Source organism: Triturus cristatus, chromosome 7 (genome assembly GCF_964204655.1).
Source record: "Triturus cristatus chromosome 7, aTriCri1.1, whole genome shotgun sequence".
NCBI lineage: Eukaryota > Metazoa > Chordata > Amphibia > Caudata > Salamandridae > Triturus > Triturus cristatus.
The window spans coordinates 989,470,389-989,486,563 of NC_140590.1; positions in this window are offsets into that span (position 1 = coordinate 989,470,389).

The following is a 16,175-nucleotide window of genomic DNA, read 5'->3' on the forward strand; positions in this document are numbered from 1 at the left end:
ATGGCAAGGGGCAGTGCAACAAACACATTCAGTGACATGTTGAAAGGTTTTGTGTGTGTCTGCTCTGCATTTATACATGCTGCAGGGCTAGGATTGGATGCAGTGTGTCAGCTGATGCATGGTGGGGGATGGTAGGCACTTGGACATGTGTTTACCCTTGGCTAAAATGATCAACAGCCACAGTTCGTATATTCCAGCCCGGAATCGGAGATTCCGGGCCGTAGACAGAGATTCCGACCCAGAAGCGGAATTCCCGCTCCGGGTGTGGAACTCACGCTCCGGGGGTGGAAATTCCAGCCAGAGTACGAACGTAAAGTTAGTAGTCGTAAGTCCGGTTCCATGATGGAATATCGTTAACATAAATATCGTCAGAAATAAATATCGTCACTAAAATATCGCTTACATTAATATCGTCATCCTATACTTAAACAAGGATTCACACAAATATCGATTTTTTTTTATCGACAACCCTAATATCGTTCACACTAATATCGACAACATAAATATCGACTACTACATGATCGACTTTATTTTAAATAACATGACCTTAGACATATATATCGACTACACTAACATCGACGACCTATCTGCTTATAGAAATATACAAAAAATATCGTCTTTTTATTACCAACTCGATATGCACTATTCTTTTATTTTACACACTTTTTTTTAACTATTTAACTTTACAAAACTATTCACACATATAATTATTTAACGGTTTTCTAATTCAAAATAACGTTGTCGACCAATGATTTTGAAATTTCACTAATTGAACCAATCAAAAGCTACCATTAATTAACTCACTAATATAAAAACAATTATACACTTAACGTAATTTACCATTTTTGGGCCAAACTTGGAGAAAAACAGTTACCTTGCTGAGATAAGAAAATACAAACCTACGACTACAACTACAAAACGTCATACTACACTTGAAGTAAGTAAAATCCCATTGCTTTTTTCATTCGAACTTAGCATAAAGTAGATAAACTCCCTAAATTAAAAAGTGTTCTTCTTTAGAGTGAAAAAAGAACATGTTGAACTTATCAACAACAACCAGAAACTTACATGTAAAAACATTTATTAACTACCTTATCCATGTCTACTTAGATAGCTGACAAAAATTATTTAAACTTGCTAAGTAAATGTACAATTTACTTCATATATTAACAACTACTATCATCCAAATACTATAAGTAACACAATGATTAGAAAAAAAATGAATGCTGCACTAGGTTGCTGTCCAGTAGCACAGGCGCAAAGGAGGATAGTTCAGTTAATCGATGAATGTATAGGCAGCATACGTGGCAACTGCTTCCAACAAGAAATCGTTTGCAGGGCCACTAAAAGTCTCAGCCATCCAATTAATTAAAGAAAAGGAACATACGTGTTCTTCAACCATCGGAGCCTCTAGCACAATCAGAGGGCAACCGGAATGTTCCTCTAAATAGCTCACAGCCAAGAAGTCGTAGGCAGCCGTTGATATGTCCCAATTACCCAGGATACCATGCGCCGCACCACAAGCCATAATCCGGACACCAGAACAGGCCAACTCGTGAGACACTAAGGGCCTCATCAGTCGATGGAAATCAGGCACCGGAGACACCGTGTTGGTCAAGCACAAATCCAGAGGCCATTCAAAGGGACAATCCAGGCAGTGAAATACAGGTTGCACGCAGGTGAAGTAGGAATACCTGAAGGATAATCCATATGCCAGGCTTAAAGTCGCCAATGGCAGAGTACCATAAAAGTCAAGCATCCTATCACGAAGAAGATGCAGACGTGACAGGTACTCGTGTGGCACAGAAACAGCAGCCATTCCGTAGTATGAAAAGTAAAAGCAGCACACCTGCCACCAGCGCCAAAAGCAGCGGAACACCTCCAAAGATGCTCGAGAAAATCGAATGACAAAATGTCGGAATCACACCAAAAATAGTTTGGAAAGAGATCACGAGGCCTGAGCCTACAAGTTTAAAAAAATAAGCCAGGCCGGTCGTGGACGAGGCATTGAAAATAGTTAGGATCAAAGCTCCGAAATGTAGGGGGAGGTCAGTATTCAAAACCGCCTGTACCTCAGTGCGCGTATTAGCAACGTGAAGGACAAATGTTTCACGGGAGGAAGTCAATGACACCTCTTTTTGGAACAATACAGCTCTTATTCTGCTCAACTAGTTGAACTCTGCTTTCAAGGTTGGAATCGAAGGCCAGATGGAAACATCCAGCCGCCCGTGCGGGGGTGAAAAGAGAACATTATTGCAGGAGACAACCCTCTCCGATAGAGTTACTATATATGGGATTCCCACTAACATCCCGCAGCAAGCTTCATTATTCAAAATTAAACAACTACTGTTTGCAAGCAGCGTCAAAGAAGGCGTAATCACAGGCACTGGGACACCTCGTAGGACGCAGGCCAAAATGGGGCTTGTACATTGCATGCACCGTGTAATTGAATGTGCCTACATACCAAGAAATGATCTGGTGTCGTGGTACATTCCTCACCCTTCAGATAAACCTCAGTTCCGTCCCTAGTACATCTATACGTAAAGGGGAGGGACCAAACCTCATGTATGAAAGCGGTGCCCAGCTGTTCATATCTACCCAGAGCATAAAGTTTCATACAAGACGTAAACTTAAGAAGTGCGAAGGGTAGAGTTATCAACCCGTATATAACCCACGTGACTGAATTGATTTCCGCCACAGAGAAAGGTAACGGTTCTAATTTTTCAATATGTAATAATGAATATTTAGCATCTTTCATGGACATAAATAACTGCTTATCAGTAATGTTACAAGGAATGAATAACGATGTAGTACTCAAATAGTCCCAAGGGACCCTCCCTGCCTTTAACGTCTGCAAAGTCCATGCAAACTGCATAACAGAACGCAACTGGTTTTGACCATTATATAACACAGACATATCATCATGCACAATATCAACAACTGACGAAACAATATTATCTAATGTATAAATTCTGGAAGAGAGAGTGCTAATGCTGTTATCTATAACGGCTAAAACCTTTTCCATATTTGCTTGGTCAATAGCTCTCAATCTTGAAGCCGCCTCAATTGGCGAAAATTTCCACACTTCGTTGTAAATAGCATACACCCACCTTTTGGTTCTCCCACCCACAGGACCTTTAACAAAAGAATTCAAATCTATTTTGTCATGTAACTTCGATAAATGAACTTTGACAGATGCTAAGGTGGAATGTCGCAGCCAGGATTGACATAACTTTCCCACAGAATATGTAGTTACAGTATGTGACGACTCAAACCGAGGGTCTACGCGTTCCAGAGGACTAAATACCCTTTTGATCAAAAATAAATTGTAAACTCAGGGAAAGTTCTGGATAGTAAACCATAATAAATTACTATTCTAACTCCAATCCAACATAAGTCAGGGAAAGTGCTGGATAGTAAACCATAATAAATTATTATTCTAACTCCAAACATAACATAACTCAGGGAAAGTGCTGGATAGTAAACCATAATAAATTACTAATCTAACTCCAATCCAACATATGTCAGGGAAAGTTCTGGATAGTAAACCATAATAAATTACTATTCTAACTCCAATCCAACATAAGTCAGGGAAAGTGCTGGATAGTAAACCATAATAAATTACTATTCTAACTCCAAACATAACATAAGTCAGGGAAAGTGCTGGATAGTAAACCATAATAAATTACTATTCTAACTCCAATCCAACATAAGTCAGGGAAAGTGCTGGATAGTAAACCATAATAAATTACTATTCTAACTCCAATCCAACATAAGTCAGGGAAAGTGCTGGATAGTAAACCATAATAAATTACTATTCTAACTCCAATCCAACATAAGTCAGGGAAAGTGCTGGATAGTAAACCATAATAAATTACTATTCTAACTCCAAACAAAACATAAGTCAGGGAAAGTGCTGGATAGTAAACCATAACATAAGTCAGGGAGAGTGCTGGATAGTAAACCATAATAAATGACTATTCTAACTCCAATCCAACATAAGTCATGGAAACTGCTGGATAGTAAACCATAATAAATTACTATTCTAACTACAAACATAACATAACTCAGGGAAAGTGCTGGATAGTAAACTATAATAAATTACTATTCTAACTCCAATCCAACATAAGTCAGGAAATGTGCAGGTTAGTAAACAAAATAAATTTTTCTATCTAAATTATTTTTTAGAGCCTATTCCCCTATAATACCAAAATAACGCTTCTTCAATATTAATTTAATATTTTTAATTAATATTAAAAAATAAATTTTGTGTAAAAATGTTAATTTCGATGTTAAATTTTGATTTCATGATACATTTCTAATTTATTAATATTTTATGCAATTTTTAAAGACTACATTTTTAAATTACTACCCACCCTAATCCCCTATAATACCAAAAACCCGCTCCTAAAATTTTTATTTGAAATTTTTAAATTTAATTACAAATTTAAATTCGTAAACATTTAGAAATTTAAAATTACATTTTTAATTTCTTAATTATTTTCAAATTTGTTTATATTTTATAATAATTTACTATTCTAACTCCAATCCAACATAAGTCAGGAAATGTGCAGGTTAGTAAACAATATAAATTTTTCTATCTAAATTATTTTTTAGACCCTATTCCCCTATAATACCAAAATAACGCTTCTTCAATATTAATGTAATATTTTTTACTAATATTAAAATATAAATTTCGTGTAAAATTTTAAATTTCGAGGTTAAAATTTGATTTCATTATAAATTTCTAATTTATTAATATTTTATACAATTTTTAAACACTACATTTTTAAATTACTACCCACCCTAATCCCCTATAATACCAAAAACCCGCTCCTAAAAATTTTATTTGAAATTAAAAAATTTAAGTACAAATTTAATTTCGTGAAGAATTCGAAATTTCAATTTAAAATTTGGATTTCTTAAATATTTTCTAATTTGTTTATATTTTATAAATTTTTTATAAACCAAATTTTAAATTACTACCCACCCTTATCCCCTATAATACCAATAACCCGCTACTAAAATTTTAACAATTCTTTTGTAGAAAATATTTTTAAACACATATTATTACTAGTAGGAGTTTTGTAAGTTTTTTAAAAACATAATACATATTTTTTTAAAAATTTTATAACAAATTATATTTTTCTGTCGATATTATATGAAACGACATTTTGTTCAACGATATTCTGTTCATCGATATTTTTTAATGACGATATTTTTGTCATTCTCACGAAACGAAATTTAAATAAAAGATATTTTCTGTAACGATATTTTTCACAGTCGATATTCTTACCACGATATTAATGCTAGTCGATATTTTCCCGTCGATATTCTATCTTTATACCGTAAGTCCAATCTGTGAATACCAAAAGTAGTAAGTGCATTCTGTGAATGCCAAAAGTAGTAAGTGCATTCTGTGAATACCAAAAGTAGTAAGTGCATTCTGTGAATACCAAAATGGTAGTAAGTTTAGGATTTTGTCTTAAGTTAGTTCTGTGAATCGGGGTCACAGTTTCAAAAGCACATGAAACAGACAGTATACAAAGAAACACTTAGCATGCATAGGATGAACGAGAACAACCAAACACGAGAACACCTGTGAGAAATATGCATATGTTCAATTTAAGGAGCTGTCAAGATCCATAGGAGGTATTAGTCACATGAAATTCACAGATGACAATTGAAACGACACCTCCTTGCACACTAAAGGGCCACTTAAAGCCTTCTCACAGTCGGTTCCACTTAAGAAAACTTCAGTGTCCTTATTTCTACACCTATATCTGTAGGGTAACTCCCAGGTTTCCTGTATATACAATTCACCCAATGCTTCATACCTGCCTGCTTGGATGTATGTTGTATTGAGGCAGTATTGGAACTGGAATGTTGTGATTGGCAGCATGATATAGCCATGAATTAACATTCCGTAGACTGTGACTCTGCTACAGTAAAAGGTAACTTCTCTAATTTTTCAATGAGCAGCATGGTGTCGTTTACATCTCTGCGTGCCATGGTCAACTGTCTGTTGGTTAGATTATAAACTGAAAACAAATTTTTGCTGTTAATGTGCCGCCAAGGCACGTGGACAGCATGCAATGATTGTAGTGTCCAGCTTAAAAGCACAATGGAGCGCGATTGAGATTGCCCATATTGTAGAATAGACAAATCTTATTCCATTATGTTGATTGCTGAGGACAGAATGTTGCCCATTGAATAAATACATGAAGAAAGTGTTGTCATACCATTGTCAACCCCAGCCAAGGCCTTTTCTAGGTTAATCCTATCAATCTCACGTAGTCTCTCAGTAGCAAATTGTTTTCCACAGTTAATTGTCGATGGTGTATATGAATCAATCAATCATTCAGGGTAATTGGAAGTGCGCTACTCACCCGTGGGGGTCTCACATCACTGGGGGGGTGTCCACTGGGCTGCTTAGCTGAAGAGCCAGGTCTTGAGGGTCTTTCTGAAGGTGTTCAGGGAGGGGGCACGTCTGAGGTCTGCCGGTAGCTCATTCCATTTCTTGGCTGCGATGTGGGAGAAGGATCTTCTGCCTGCTCTGGCTCTGTGGAAACACAGAGTTTCGGCTAGTGCAAGGTTGGAGGAGAGAAAGCTTATTTTGGGTACGTGGAAGTTGACTCTGTCATTGAGGTATTCGGGTCTGTTGTTGTTTAGGCATTTGTAGGCATGGGTGAGGATTTTGAAAGTGATTCTTTTCTCTACGGGGAGCCAGTGGAGACTTCGTAGATGTTGGCTGATGTGTTATTGTCGGGGAATGCCAAGGATGAGTCTGGTTGCAGTGTTCTGTATGGTCTGGAGTTTGCAAAGTAGGGAGTTGTTGATGCCGGCGTAGAGTGCGTTTCCATAGTCCAGTCTGCTGGTGATGAGTGCTTGGGTGCCTGTCTTTCTTGACTGGGGGGATCCATTTGAAGGTCTTGCGGAGTATGCTTGGGGTGTTGAAGCAGTTGGATGTGACTGCGTTGACCTGTTGGTTCATGGCGAGTGAGAAGTAGAGGATGATACCCAGGTTCTTGGCATGTCTGCGATGGTGGGTGGGCTCCTGAGGGCGGTTGGCCGCCAGGTGTTGTCCCATGCTGAAGGGGTGTCTTCTCGGCGTTGAGTTTCAGGCAGCTGTTGGTCATCCAGTCAGCGACTTCTTGCCTTCCTTTCTGAAAATTGAGTTTGGCAATGTTGGGGTCTCGGTGAGGGAGAGGATAAGCTGGGTGTAATCGGCATAGGATACTATGCTGAGGCCATGTTTTCGTACGATGGTTGTGAGGGGGGCCATGTAGATATTGAAGAGGGTCGGGCTCAGTGATGATCCTTGTGAGACTCCGCAGGTGGTTTCCATGGGGTCAAAGATGAAGGGAGGTAGCCTGATTCTCTGGTTTCTTCCAGTGAGGAACGATCGGATCCAGTCCAGGGCTGTTCCTTCCATGCCTGAGTCATGTAGTCTGGTGATTAGAGTGTGGTGAGAGACGGTGTCGGACGCCGCTGATAGGTCAAGTAGGATGAGGGCTGCTGAGTGTCCTTGATCCAGGAAGGTGTGGATGTCGTCTGTGGCGGCGAGTAGGGCGGTCTTCATGCTGTGGTTGCTTCGGAATCCAGATTGGGACGGGTCGAGGATGGAGTTCTGTTCAATAAACTTGTGTCAGTTCTCTGTTGACCAGTTTTTTCTGTGACTTTGGCTGCGGAGGGGAGGAGCAAGATGGGCCGGTAGTTTTTGAGGACGGTGGGGCGATGAAGCATTTCTTAAATGGTTTCTTGAAACCTAGCAAGAAATCCCTAAGATTCATGTTGTCTGACAGAATGGACAAGTGTTGTTTCACCTGTTGTAGTGTTGAGGTTTTTAGCCATTCTAGGCACAACTTCCCAACACTATAAGAAGTCACTACCCCTGGGTCGTCTGTGTGTATATAGCGTGTGTCAGGCCTATGGATACTAAACCCTCTTGTGGTACCCTTGAATCTTGACTGACACCTATTTGTGTCAATAGGCCATACCAACCATCCCTTTCAATTGGGAGCTGATGAATTGTATGTACCATTCTGTATTATTGCACGCAGCATCTCCTCACTTATCAGTGTGTCATTTAATAAACCTTCAATAGGGGTGGGTAAGGGGATGCGTGGTGTTTTCAGGTCTTTTATTTTTTCAAACCTGTAGCAGGTAGTTGTTGCACTATTCTGTTCAGGAAAATATCTGTAATGGTATGAGGGAAGCCCAAAATTAAGCCTCAGATCCCTGAACTTGCCATTCTTTTGTCACTCAGATGTATTTTGTGTCTATTGTGTCCCTCCAATAGTTGAAACCTTGTATAGACAGTTGGGAGATAAAAGGAGATTAATATATGAGCTTGGTGTTTGTCAATATAATTTTCTTCACAGTTGCATTTATTTGTACTAACTTATAGTAATATGAAATTGGGTCTGATGTATTGAACCCTGAAAAGTATGCAAATTTCTGCGTGAATGTGGCAGAACTACCTTTTGGCGGTGTCGGACGAAGTTCCCATTGATGGTAAGTGTCAACAGTGTGTAGGACACTTGCTTTATGCAAAAAGTGATGACCATAATGCTGGTAACAATACATACTATCGAAGTCAGGTGTATCTTCATACAATTCCCTGTAAGAAAATGCAGCAGATTGTTCTAAATCTGAGAGCATAGTATTTACAGTCCCAATGTCCCAATGACTAGACATTGTACTCGGGGTAATGAAATCATTCAATGAAGTTTTATATACGTGTGGAATTTTCAAATGTTCAGTAGGACCAAATACATCATATGAAACCCCATACCATCCGGTACTGGAACTGCTGTAATGTTCACTAGAGACAGGTCTCTTTGTTCATGGTGTGATGACGTATGTGGTTTCAGGACCAAGTTCACAGGTTGTACTGTAGAACGTTGTGGGAGGTAATCTCCATTCAGTAGTAGGAAAAAGACAGTTACTATACCAATCCAAATTCACAGGAAAAGGATCCCTAATGCAAACCAAAGATGCAACCAAGTAAGTCTTTTTCAGCCAGAGATAGAATTGTCTGAATTTCTCTTTTTGGGAAATGGGTGGCATTTGCTCAAATTCACTTGGATCTGAAGAAAAGTCATCATAGTTGATGAAGTAGCCAGATGCAGTTGAATCTGTCTTTGGGAGCTAAGCAGCGTTTGTAGAACTGGCAGTTGCTTCTTGTGAAGGCACATTGACGTAAATTTCATTATTGGGCCGAATTGCAATTTGCGTTTCAGTTGTATTTGGATGTTCCTCTGTTCCAACCGGTGTAATTTATACTCCATTATTAGATACTCCTGCCTTTTGCACAGGTGAGTCTTGAAACGTTATTAGTCCTTCCATCTGAACTTCCTGTATAGTAGCAAGAGGAGATCTGCGGCTACCCAGGATTCCACACGGCCTACTGTTGAGGATTGGCCACGTAGAGTGGTTTGATCAGATCAATGGAGACTAATCTTCTTTCTTTTTTGCTGGCAAAAGGCAGAAGAAGTACTGTTTTTGTTCCTTGAACCGCCAGGACAGGTATAGGTGTTCTAAAGGATGGCCCAAACTCCTTCTTGTCCGAGATCTTTTCTCTGACCAGGTCCCCAATCTTTGGGAACCAGACAGGTCTTGCTGGAACTGGTTTCACTTCCCCAGTGGCAGTGCGTTTTACTTGGAAGTTGCTTTGTAATACCCAGAGTTCATTGAGTTCCTGTAAAACAGCTAAACGATCATTCAATTCAAATGGTTTTACATCCTCCGCTGTGCTGGCACAAGTGAGGTCAGGTGCCCACATTCTTGTCCCAAACAGGATCTCATAGGGGATACGTCCTCCCAAGGATTTTCTTGGCATGTTGTTTAGTGCCCTCTGAACCCCATATGGGGGGATTGACCCAACTACCACCCACACCTAATACCCTTGCTGTTAAGGATTGCTTTAGTTCCCGGTTTTTCCTCTCCACCACCGAATTTCCCTTCGGAATGGTGGTGGGAGGAGTACCACAAGGCCATGCCCATACTTTCCATGGCATCCTTGTAAGCGCAGGGCCATGGTCGGAATGTAACGTGCCATTGGCGTATGTCCCAATGTAGAGTCACAAATCCTTTATAACAGTTCGAGCGTCAACCGAACGCAGAGGCCAAATCCATAGAAATCTAGAGCATGAAGCCACTGCCACCAAGAAGTACTTGTAAGCCCCATCTGAATTTAAGGGGCCGCTGTGATCCAAATAGACACATGCACGGGGTCTGTATGAAATGATTAATGGTGTTTGTGGTGGCTGTGCTATGGTGGAACCTTTTATCTGCTGGCAGATGTTGCACTTTAAGACATAAGCCTTTGTTTGTTTAGACAAACTTAGCCACCAGAATCGCCGCTTCAGTAATGAAATTGTAGCAGCGACTCCTGTGTGTTCTGAGCCCAGACCCTTGTGTGCAGCTAGTATTAAACCTAATTGGCTATCCATGTTTGATATAACTCTATACCCCACTCCTGGAATTTGAGCATATGGTGTGTTTTGCGCATCTAATTTTTAGCAATATTTGTGTGAAAAGCACTTCGGAAGAACAGAACCATTCTTTGAGGCATTGACAGATATCAGTATGTCTCTATGTATCCTCATGCTAAAACAAGTGATTGTAGCAACAGCAGCAGTTCGCACTGTCGCCTTGGCGGCTTCATCAGCCAGTGAATTTCCTTTTGCATGTACACCAACACGTTGATGACTCAAGGTGTGAATAACGTGAGCCCGTGGCATGCATGCTTTCAGCTTTGCCACATGTTCCCATAATAATGTATGCTTAATTGTGCAATCCTTGGAATCTCTAAACCCATTCTGGCCCCAGTAATGAAGATATTCATTGAAGCAATAAAATGAATCATGCACTATCAGTGTGAGGAATTCCCAATTCGTATATTGGAGTTCCAGTATCAGGGCATTCTGCTCAGCCAGTTGTGCTGTACAATTTCCTAGAGATTGCATAGTCGTATTGCTGGGATGGAACTTACCATCCTGCAATAGTCCCTTCACTATCTCATGTGCTGCGCTATACTATTGTTTACTTTCTATGGCAGGCTGAGCAGAACCATCAGTATAAATGATGTATTCATATTTTTCTAGAGGCAAGATTTAATTCGGGAGACATTATTTTTGTTCATACTTCTGGAATGCTTGTGTTTTTAATGTAGAATCGAATTTGTAATCTATATCTGTTGCAGTGAGAGAATTATCCATTGTATCCATCGTGGAAGCAGTGCTTTTGCATTTGGAATGCTCGCTTTGGTAATAGCTTCTAAAGTAGGTACCGGGGTTACAACAATAATGCATTTCCCCCGTGCTAGTGCTCTTTCTCTCACTACAGCAGTCTGTACTTTGGTCAATATTTTTTCAGTTGCCGCAAATCTCATTTCAGCATTTGTGTATAAATTTGATTTGTATGCAATTGGGACTGTCTCACCTTCACTGAAAATGAAATATGTATATCCTGATAAACCCGGGACTACCCGGATCACCAAGTTGGTAGAATTCACATGTGTGAAAACGTTTAGATGCTATCATGTCGCCCTGAACTGAACGGAGAGTATATGTGTGTTGCTATGTTCTCTGATATGCTGTGAAATCAGGTCTCATTAAGTTGTAGAAAGGGTTTACTCTATCAGCGTAATCTAGAATGTATGTAATGTAAAAATTTAGAAATCCAAAAATGGATTGTAATCCCTTTAGATTCTTCGTAGGTTGGAGCAGCACACAATTTGCAAAACAATTGGCTGCCAGGCTCTTGCCTTCACTCCTATCCCAAAAATAGGACATTGAGATGGCAGTTTTTGATTTCTTGAAATTAAATTTGTAGCCCAAATTTGCGAATCCCACAATTATGTTGTTCACCCTGCACAAGTGTTCAAGTAATTCATTGTCTGTCAGATAGATGTCTTTTATGTAGGACACTGCCTTCTCATCGTATGTTTGTAATAATTCTGACACTTGCCGAGAATAACCCTGGGCTGTTCTTATACCCCTGGGGCAAATGACGGAAGTGACGCTGAGTGCCGAGGACAGAAAATGCCATCAAATATCTGCTTTCTGGAGCTATATTTTGGTAGAAGAATCCATTTGAGATATCTAATGTTGTTTTGTATTTCTTCCGCACAATGTTATTCATTAATGCGGCACTATGTACATTTTGAGCTGCAAATGTTCACGTGCATGTGTTTAAATGTCTGTAATCTAAAATTAGACGATATGTGTTGTCGGGTTTCATTGCTGGAAACAAAAGATTATTCATAGGGGAGGTGCAAGTCTCAATTACACCTTGGTATTCAAGTTAGTCTAAGATTTCTTTCACCTGTGTTTTTGCATCTTTTTTGATAGGGTAGTGTCTCTGTGGATTTGGAGTAGATTTTAATGAGTTTTCATGGTTGGTAGACTCCACGCCCAGCCCTACATGGTTGCGGTATAATGCTGGAGCTAATGCTAGCGCCCACTCCTGCGCATATGAGTGTTTTAAAGATTCTAGAACGAGGTTAGAGAAAGGAGGCAAAATGACACTTTTCCCTCTTGGGCAATCCATCACAAACTCAGGAGGCCAATCTTTTTCTGCTAGCAGTATGTCATATCATATGTTAAGTTCTCACAAAAGAGACCTTTAACCTTTCTTTAGATGTCCCCTTATATCTGGAGTGTAATTTTGTGTAATCAACTTGGGACACTAACTCTTGTATCAGGTGTTTCCACCATGATGTGTTCATTCAATACTGCTGTCACCAGAAAATCCTTCAGGTTCTGGCAAGCTATTGTTAAATCTGCCACGCTGTCAAGCATTGTCAGAGCCCATTCCCAGTTCAGAAGCTGAATCCTCAGTAACCTGGGTATGTCTAAATTTCAAGCCAGCTACTTTCTTCTTTTTTAATTGAGGCTTTGTTTTAGGTTGCTCTTCCTGTTTGATAATATAATCTGAATTTCAATGTGTTTCCCTTTTTGTCTTTGGTCGATCTTCTTGCTTTTGTTCTGATCACCCGTCCCACTCTGAATTTTTTGATGAACACTGAAAGGAATGAAAGGAACATGTATCAGTGTCCTGATACCTGTCAGGTTTCCTAATGTTATCACGATTCGTAAGATTAGACCTGTTTTCAGAGGACTGTCACTGGGGAGACCCACCCATTGATCGTGAATTCTTTTCTGTATTGTTGTTTTTAGATTGTTTGTTCTCCCATTTCATTTTAGAAGAAGTGGGTGCTTGCTTCAAGTTGTCCTTATAGGGACTACCCACCATTTGTGGTTTCCCTGCTTTGGTTCCCAAATTATCTCTATTTAATGCAGCATAGGTTTCTTCGATCATTTTTGGTAATTCTTGCTCCTTATTTATAGGTGCTATTTCCCTTAGGCGGCTGTGTATGGCCACTGCTGCTGCCTCCCCCTTTATGCTGCTCAGCATGACTGCAGAGACTTGGGAAAAATTACCCATCAGTTTCATTCCCAAGTCCAGGGCAGGTCCTGCCCCGTACTCATTCTGTATCTGTTTCAATACTTCTGGAATGACTGCTATGGAAGGGGTGATGTGTATTCTGATGTATACGGAAGCAAAGATTGTTCGCCAAGTGGTACAATCCTCAATCAAGGAAACCATCCCCATTGGCAAGCAAATGGGTAGCATTCTGTGTTTTACCTGCTGACCCGTATGGGGGAATACTGCTTCCAGCTGTGCTATTTTTCGTGCAATTCAGAACGGAATTTGCTCCTGTTTGGAGGGGATTGTCCCTATTACTGATTTCTGTGTCTATGGGTTAATTGTAGGTGTGGACTGATGTGGACCAACTGGAGCATTTCTCGCAGGCTGGACTATCAATGTTTGAATGACAAACTGGACAATTTGTCTGTTTAGCCTGACTATGTCTTTGTATATTGTACGGACTTCATCCACTGGTAGTGTATCTATCTTGGGATGTGGAGTGTGTTTCACTAAGACCAGCCAGGTCTCACGACAGATGTTGTGTGTGGGAGGGCGCCTTTTAGCCAGCTTCTGTGTTGCTGGTAAGCTAACAGAACTTCAATGTCTTTAAATGGAATGTATTCATCCGGTGGTTCAACTACAATGTATGTGTGGAACAATTTAGTCTGTGGAACTGCAGGTGGGACCTGAACCCAAGAATAGAATACCTCTTATCCAAACACCTCGTGAGCCTCAATCATGAAGGCAATGCAGCCACCTATTGTGTGTACGCCGTGTTCTATCAATTTAAGTGACTGCATTTTTACAGTTTTCTGTAATGTTGAGAGTGTTAGCAAACTCTTCTCCCCCATTCCCTTAACCTCTGCTCGTGGACTCAGTCATTCTCAAATGGAGAAGAACAAATGTTTTTAGAACTTTTAGGGTTTTCACACAATGTGGGAAAGTTTTTCCCTTACAAGCTATACCTTCAGCCAATACACAGAGTATATCTACTCAGCTTAGGGGGATTTTCCTTCCCACTTCAGAGGTCTCTGAAAAAATGTGAGTAGGGCTTTCTTTAAAAGCACGACTGAACTACTCAGATTTTCACTGTTAATATAAGAACCAAACCAACGTTGGCGGTGCCATGTCAAATAGTTCCTAGGAATCCCCAGGACCTGCGCGTTTTGGATGACGTAAACTGAAGGCTAGTAGCACATGCATATACCTAAAATGCGCGCCCTAAGTAATTTGCCTAAATGTACCATGCATAGATCTGTAGGCTTAGCATGCATATGCATATCTGTATGTATGTAGCCAAGAAACCCCTAGGGCAGAACCAGTCCCAGTCACCTGATGTTTGAGAATGAAGGACCCCACCTCTTCTTCGAGGATGACACCCAGCAAGAGATGTCAGACCGCTGCATGTCAAAGATGCAGCATGCAGGACCCCATGTCAACTTGGAAGGAATTCTCCTCTAATTTGCAGGGGGGAATAAGGGCCTTATATACTGGAGTGGCCACTCCAGGGTTTCTTTTAGAATCAATATGTTTGGAAAACATACTGTTTTGAAAACAATCATGAATGTTTTTCCAAACAAATGCAATCGTGCACAGCTGGCTCTTGGCCAAGGATGAAAAAAGTGGTGACCCTTATACAGAATAAATATACCATGCTTGAGGACATGTTTATGTATGTCAGGTACATGGATTTTGATAGAATACCAAGAGCCTGGTTTCGAAGAGAGAGGAGCAAGCTTCTAGGTAAAAGTTCCCCTGTGGCTGTAGGGTACGCGTCAAGATTTGCATTTTGCAAATTAAGCTAAAATGTATCTTCGGTACAATTCTGCACATGGGGAGCTCAAACCTAAGAACAGAGAAAGAAATGTATCATCTGTAAACATAATCCGATGTATACTCAATTGACTGCGATGTATCCTTTCTGAGTGAGTGTCTAACCGTAGCAGGATGACTTGGACTAGACCCTGCTGTCAGCTCCAAGTGGCTTTTGTATAGAAACTGCTAATGAGATCTGGGCATTCATAATCACATTGAGGAGACTCCAAAAACAAAGGGGTCAGGGTGGGGGGGATTCATTACGTTGGACACTAGTACGGCATTTCTGCATTACTATAATTTAATATTCAATATAGCACCAAAGGGTTACATTTGAATATACAGTGTGATTTATGTCCTAGTAAAACTATTTTAATGAGATGTCTATACCAACTAGAAAAGCGTTACTGAAATAAATTGAACTTTGTTGTTTAGTGCGCTTTATTCGTTGCAGTGGAGAATATATATATATATGGTTCGGCCGCAAAGTTACGCACCGCCAGCAAGAGCGCCAAAATCACCCGACCCTGAACCATTTTGGTGTGCATCGTGGTAACGATTTAGGGTGGCGGACACAGCCGCATACTGAATGCGGCATGGTCTCCCTTGCAGACTCGAAAATAGTACTGCTTTGGGAGCAACACTGGCAGCAAAATGGGACCTGCCTTTAACCCAGCAACAAACCTTGACACAACCCACTGGAGGGTCACAGAAGTTTAAATGTTTTAACCAATCACGAACCACGGGTCCCAGCATGCAACAACTACACACCCATCGGGGTGTCCACTAGGGGGCCAGAAACTATATAACATGCAATTGTTTCCGAGGTCAGTGATTGAAATTGGTGTCAAGTTGTTACCTTCGATAAAGTTCATGGCTGAACGAAACGCGTCAGGATTGTTTTATTGCTGGTTGTCCTT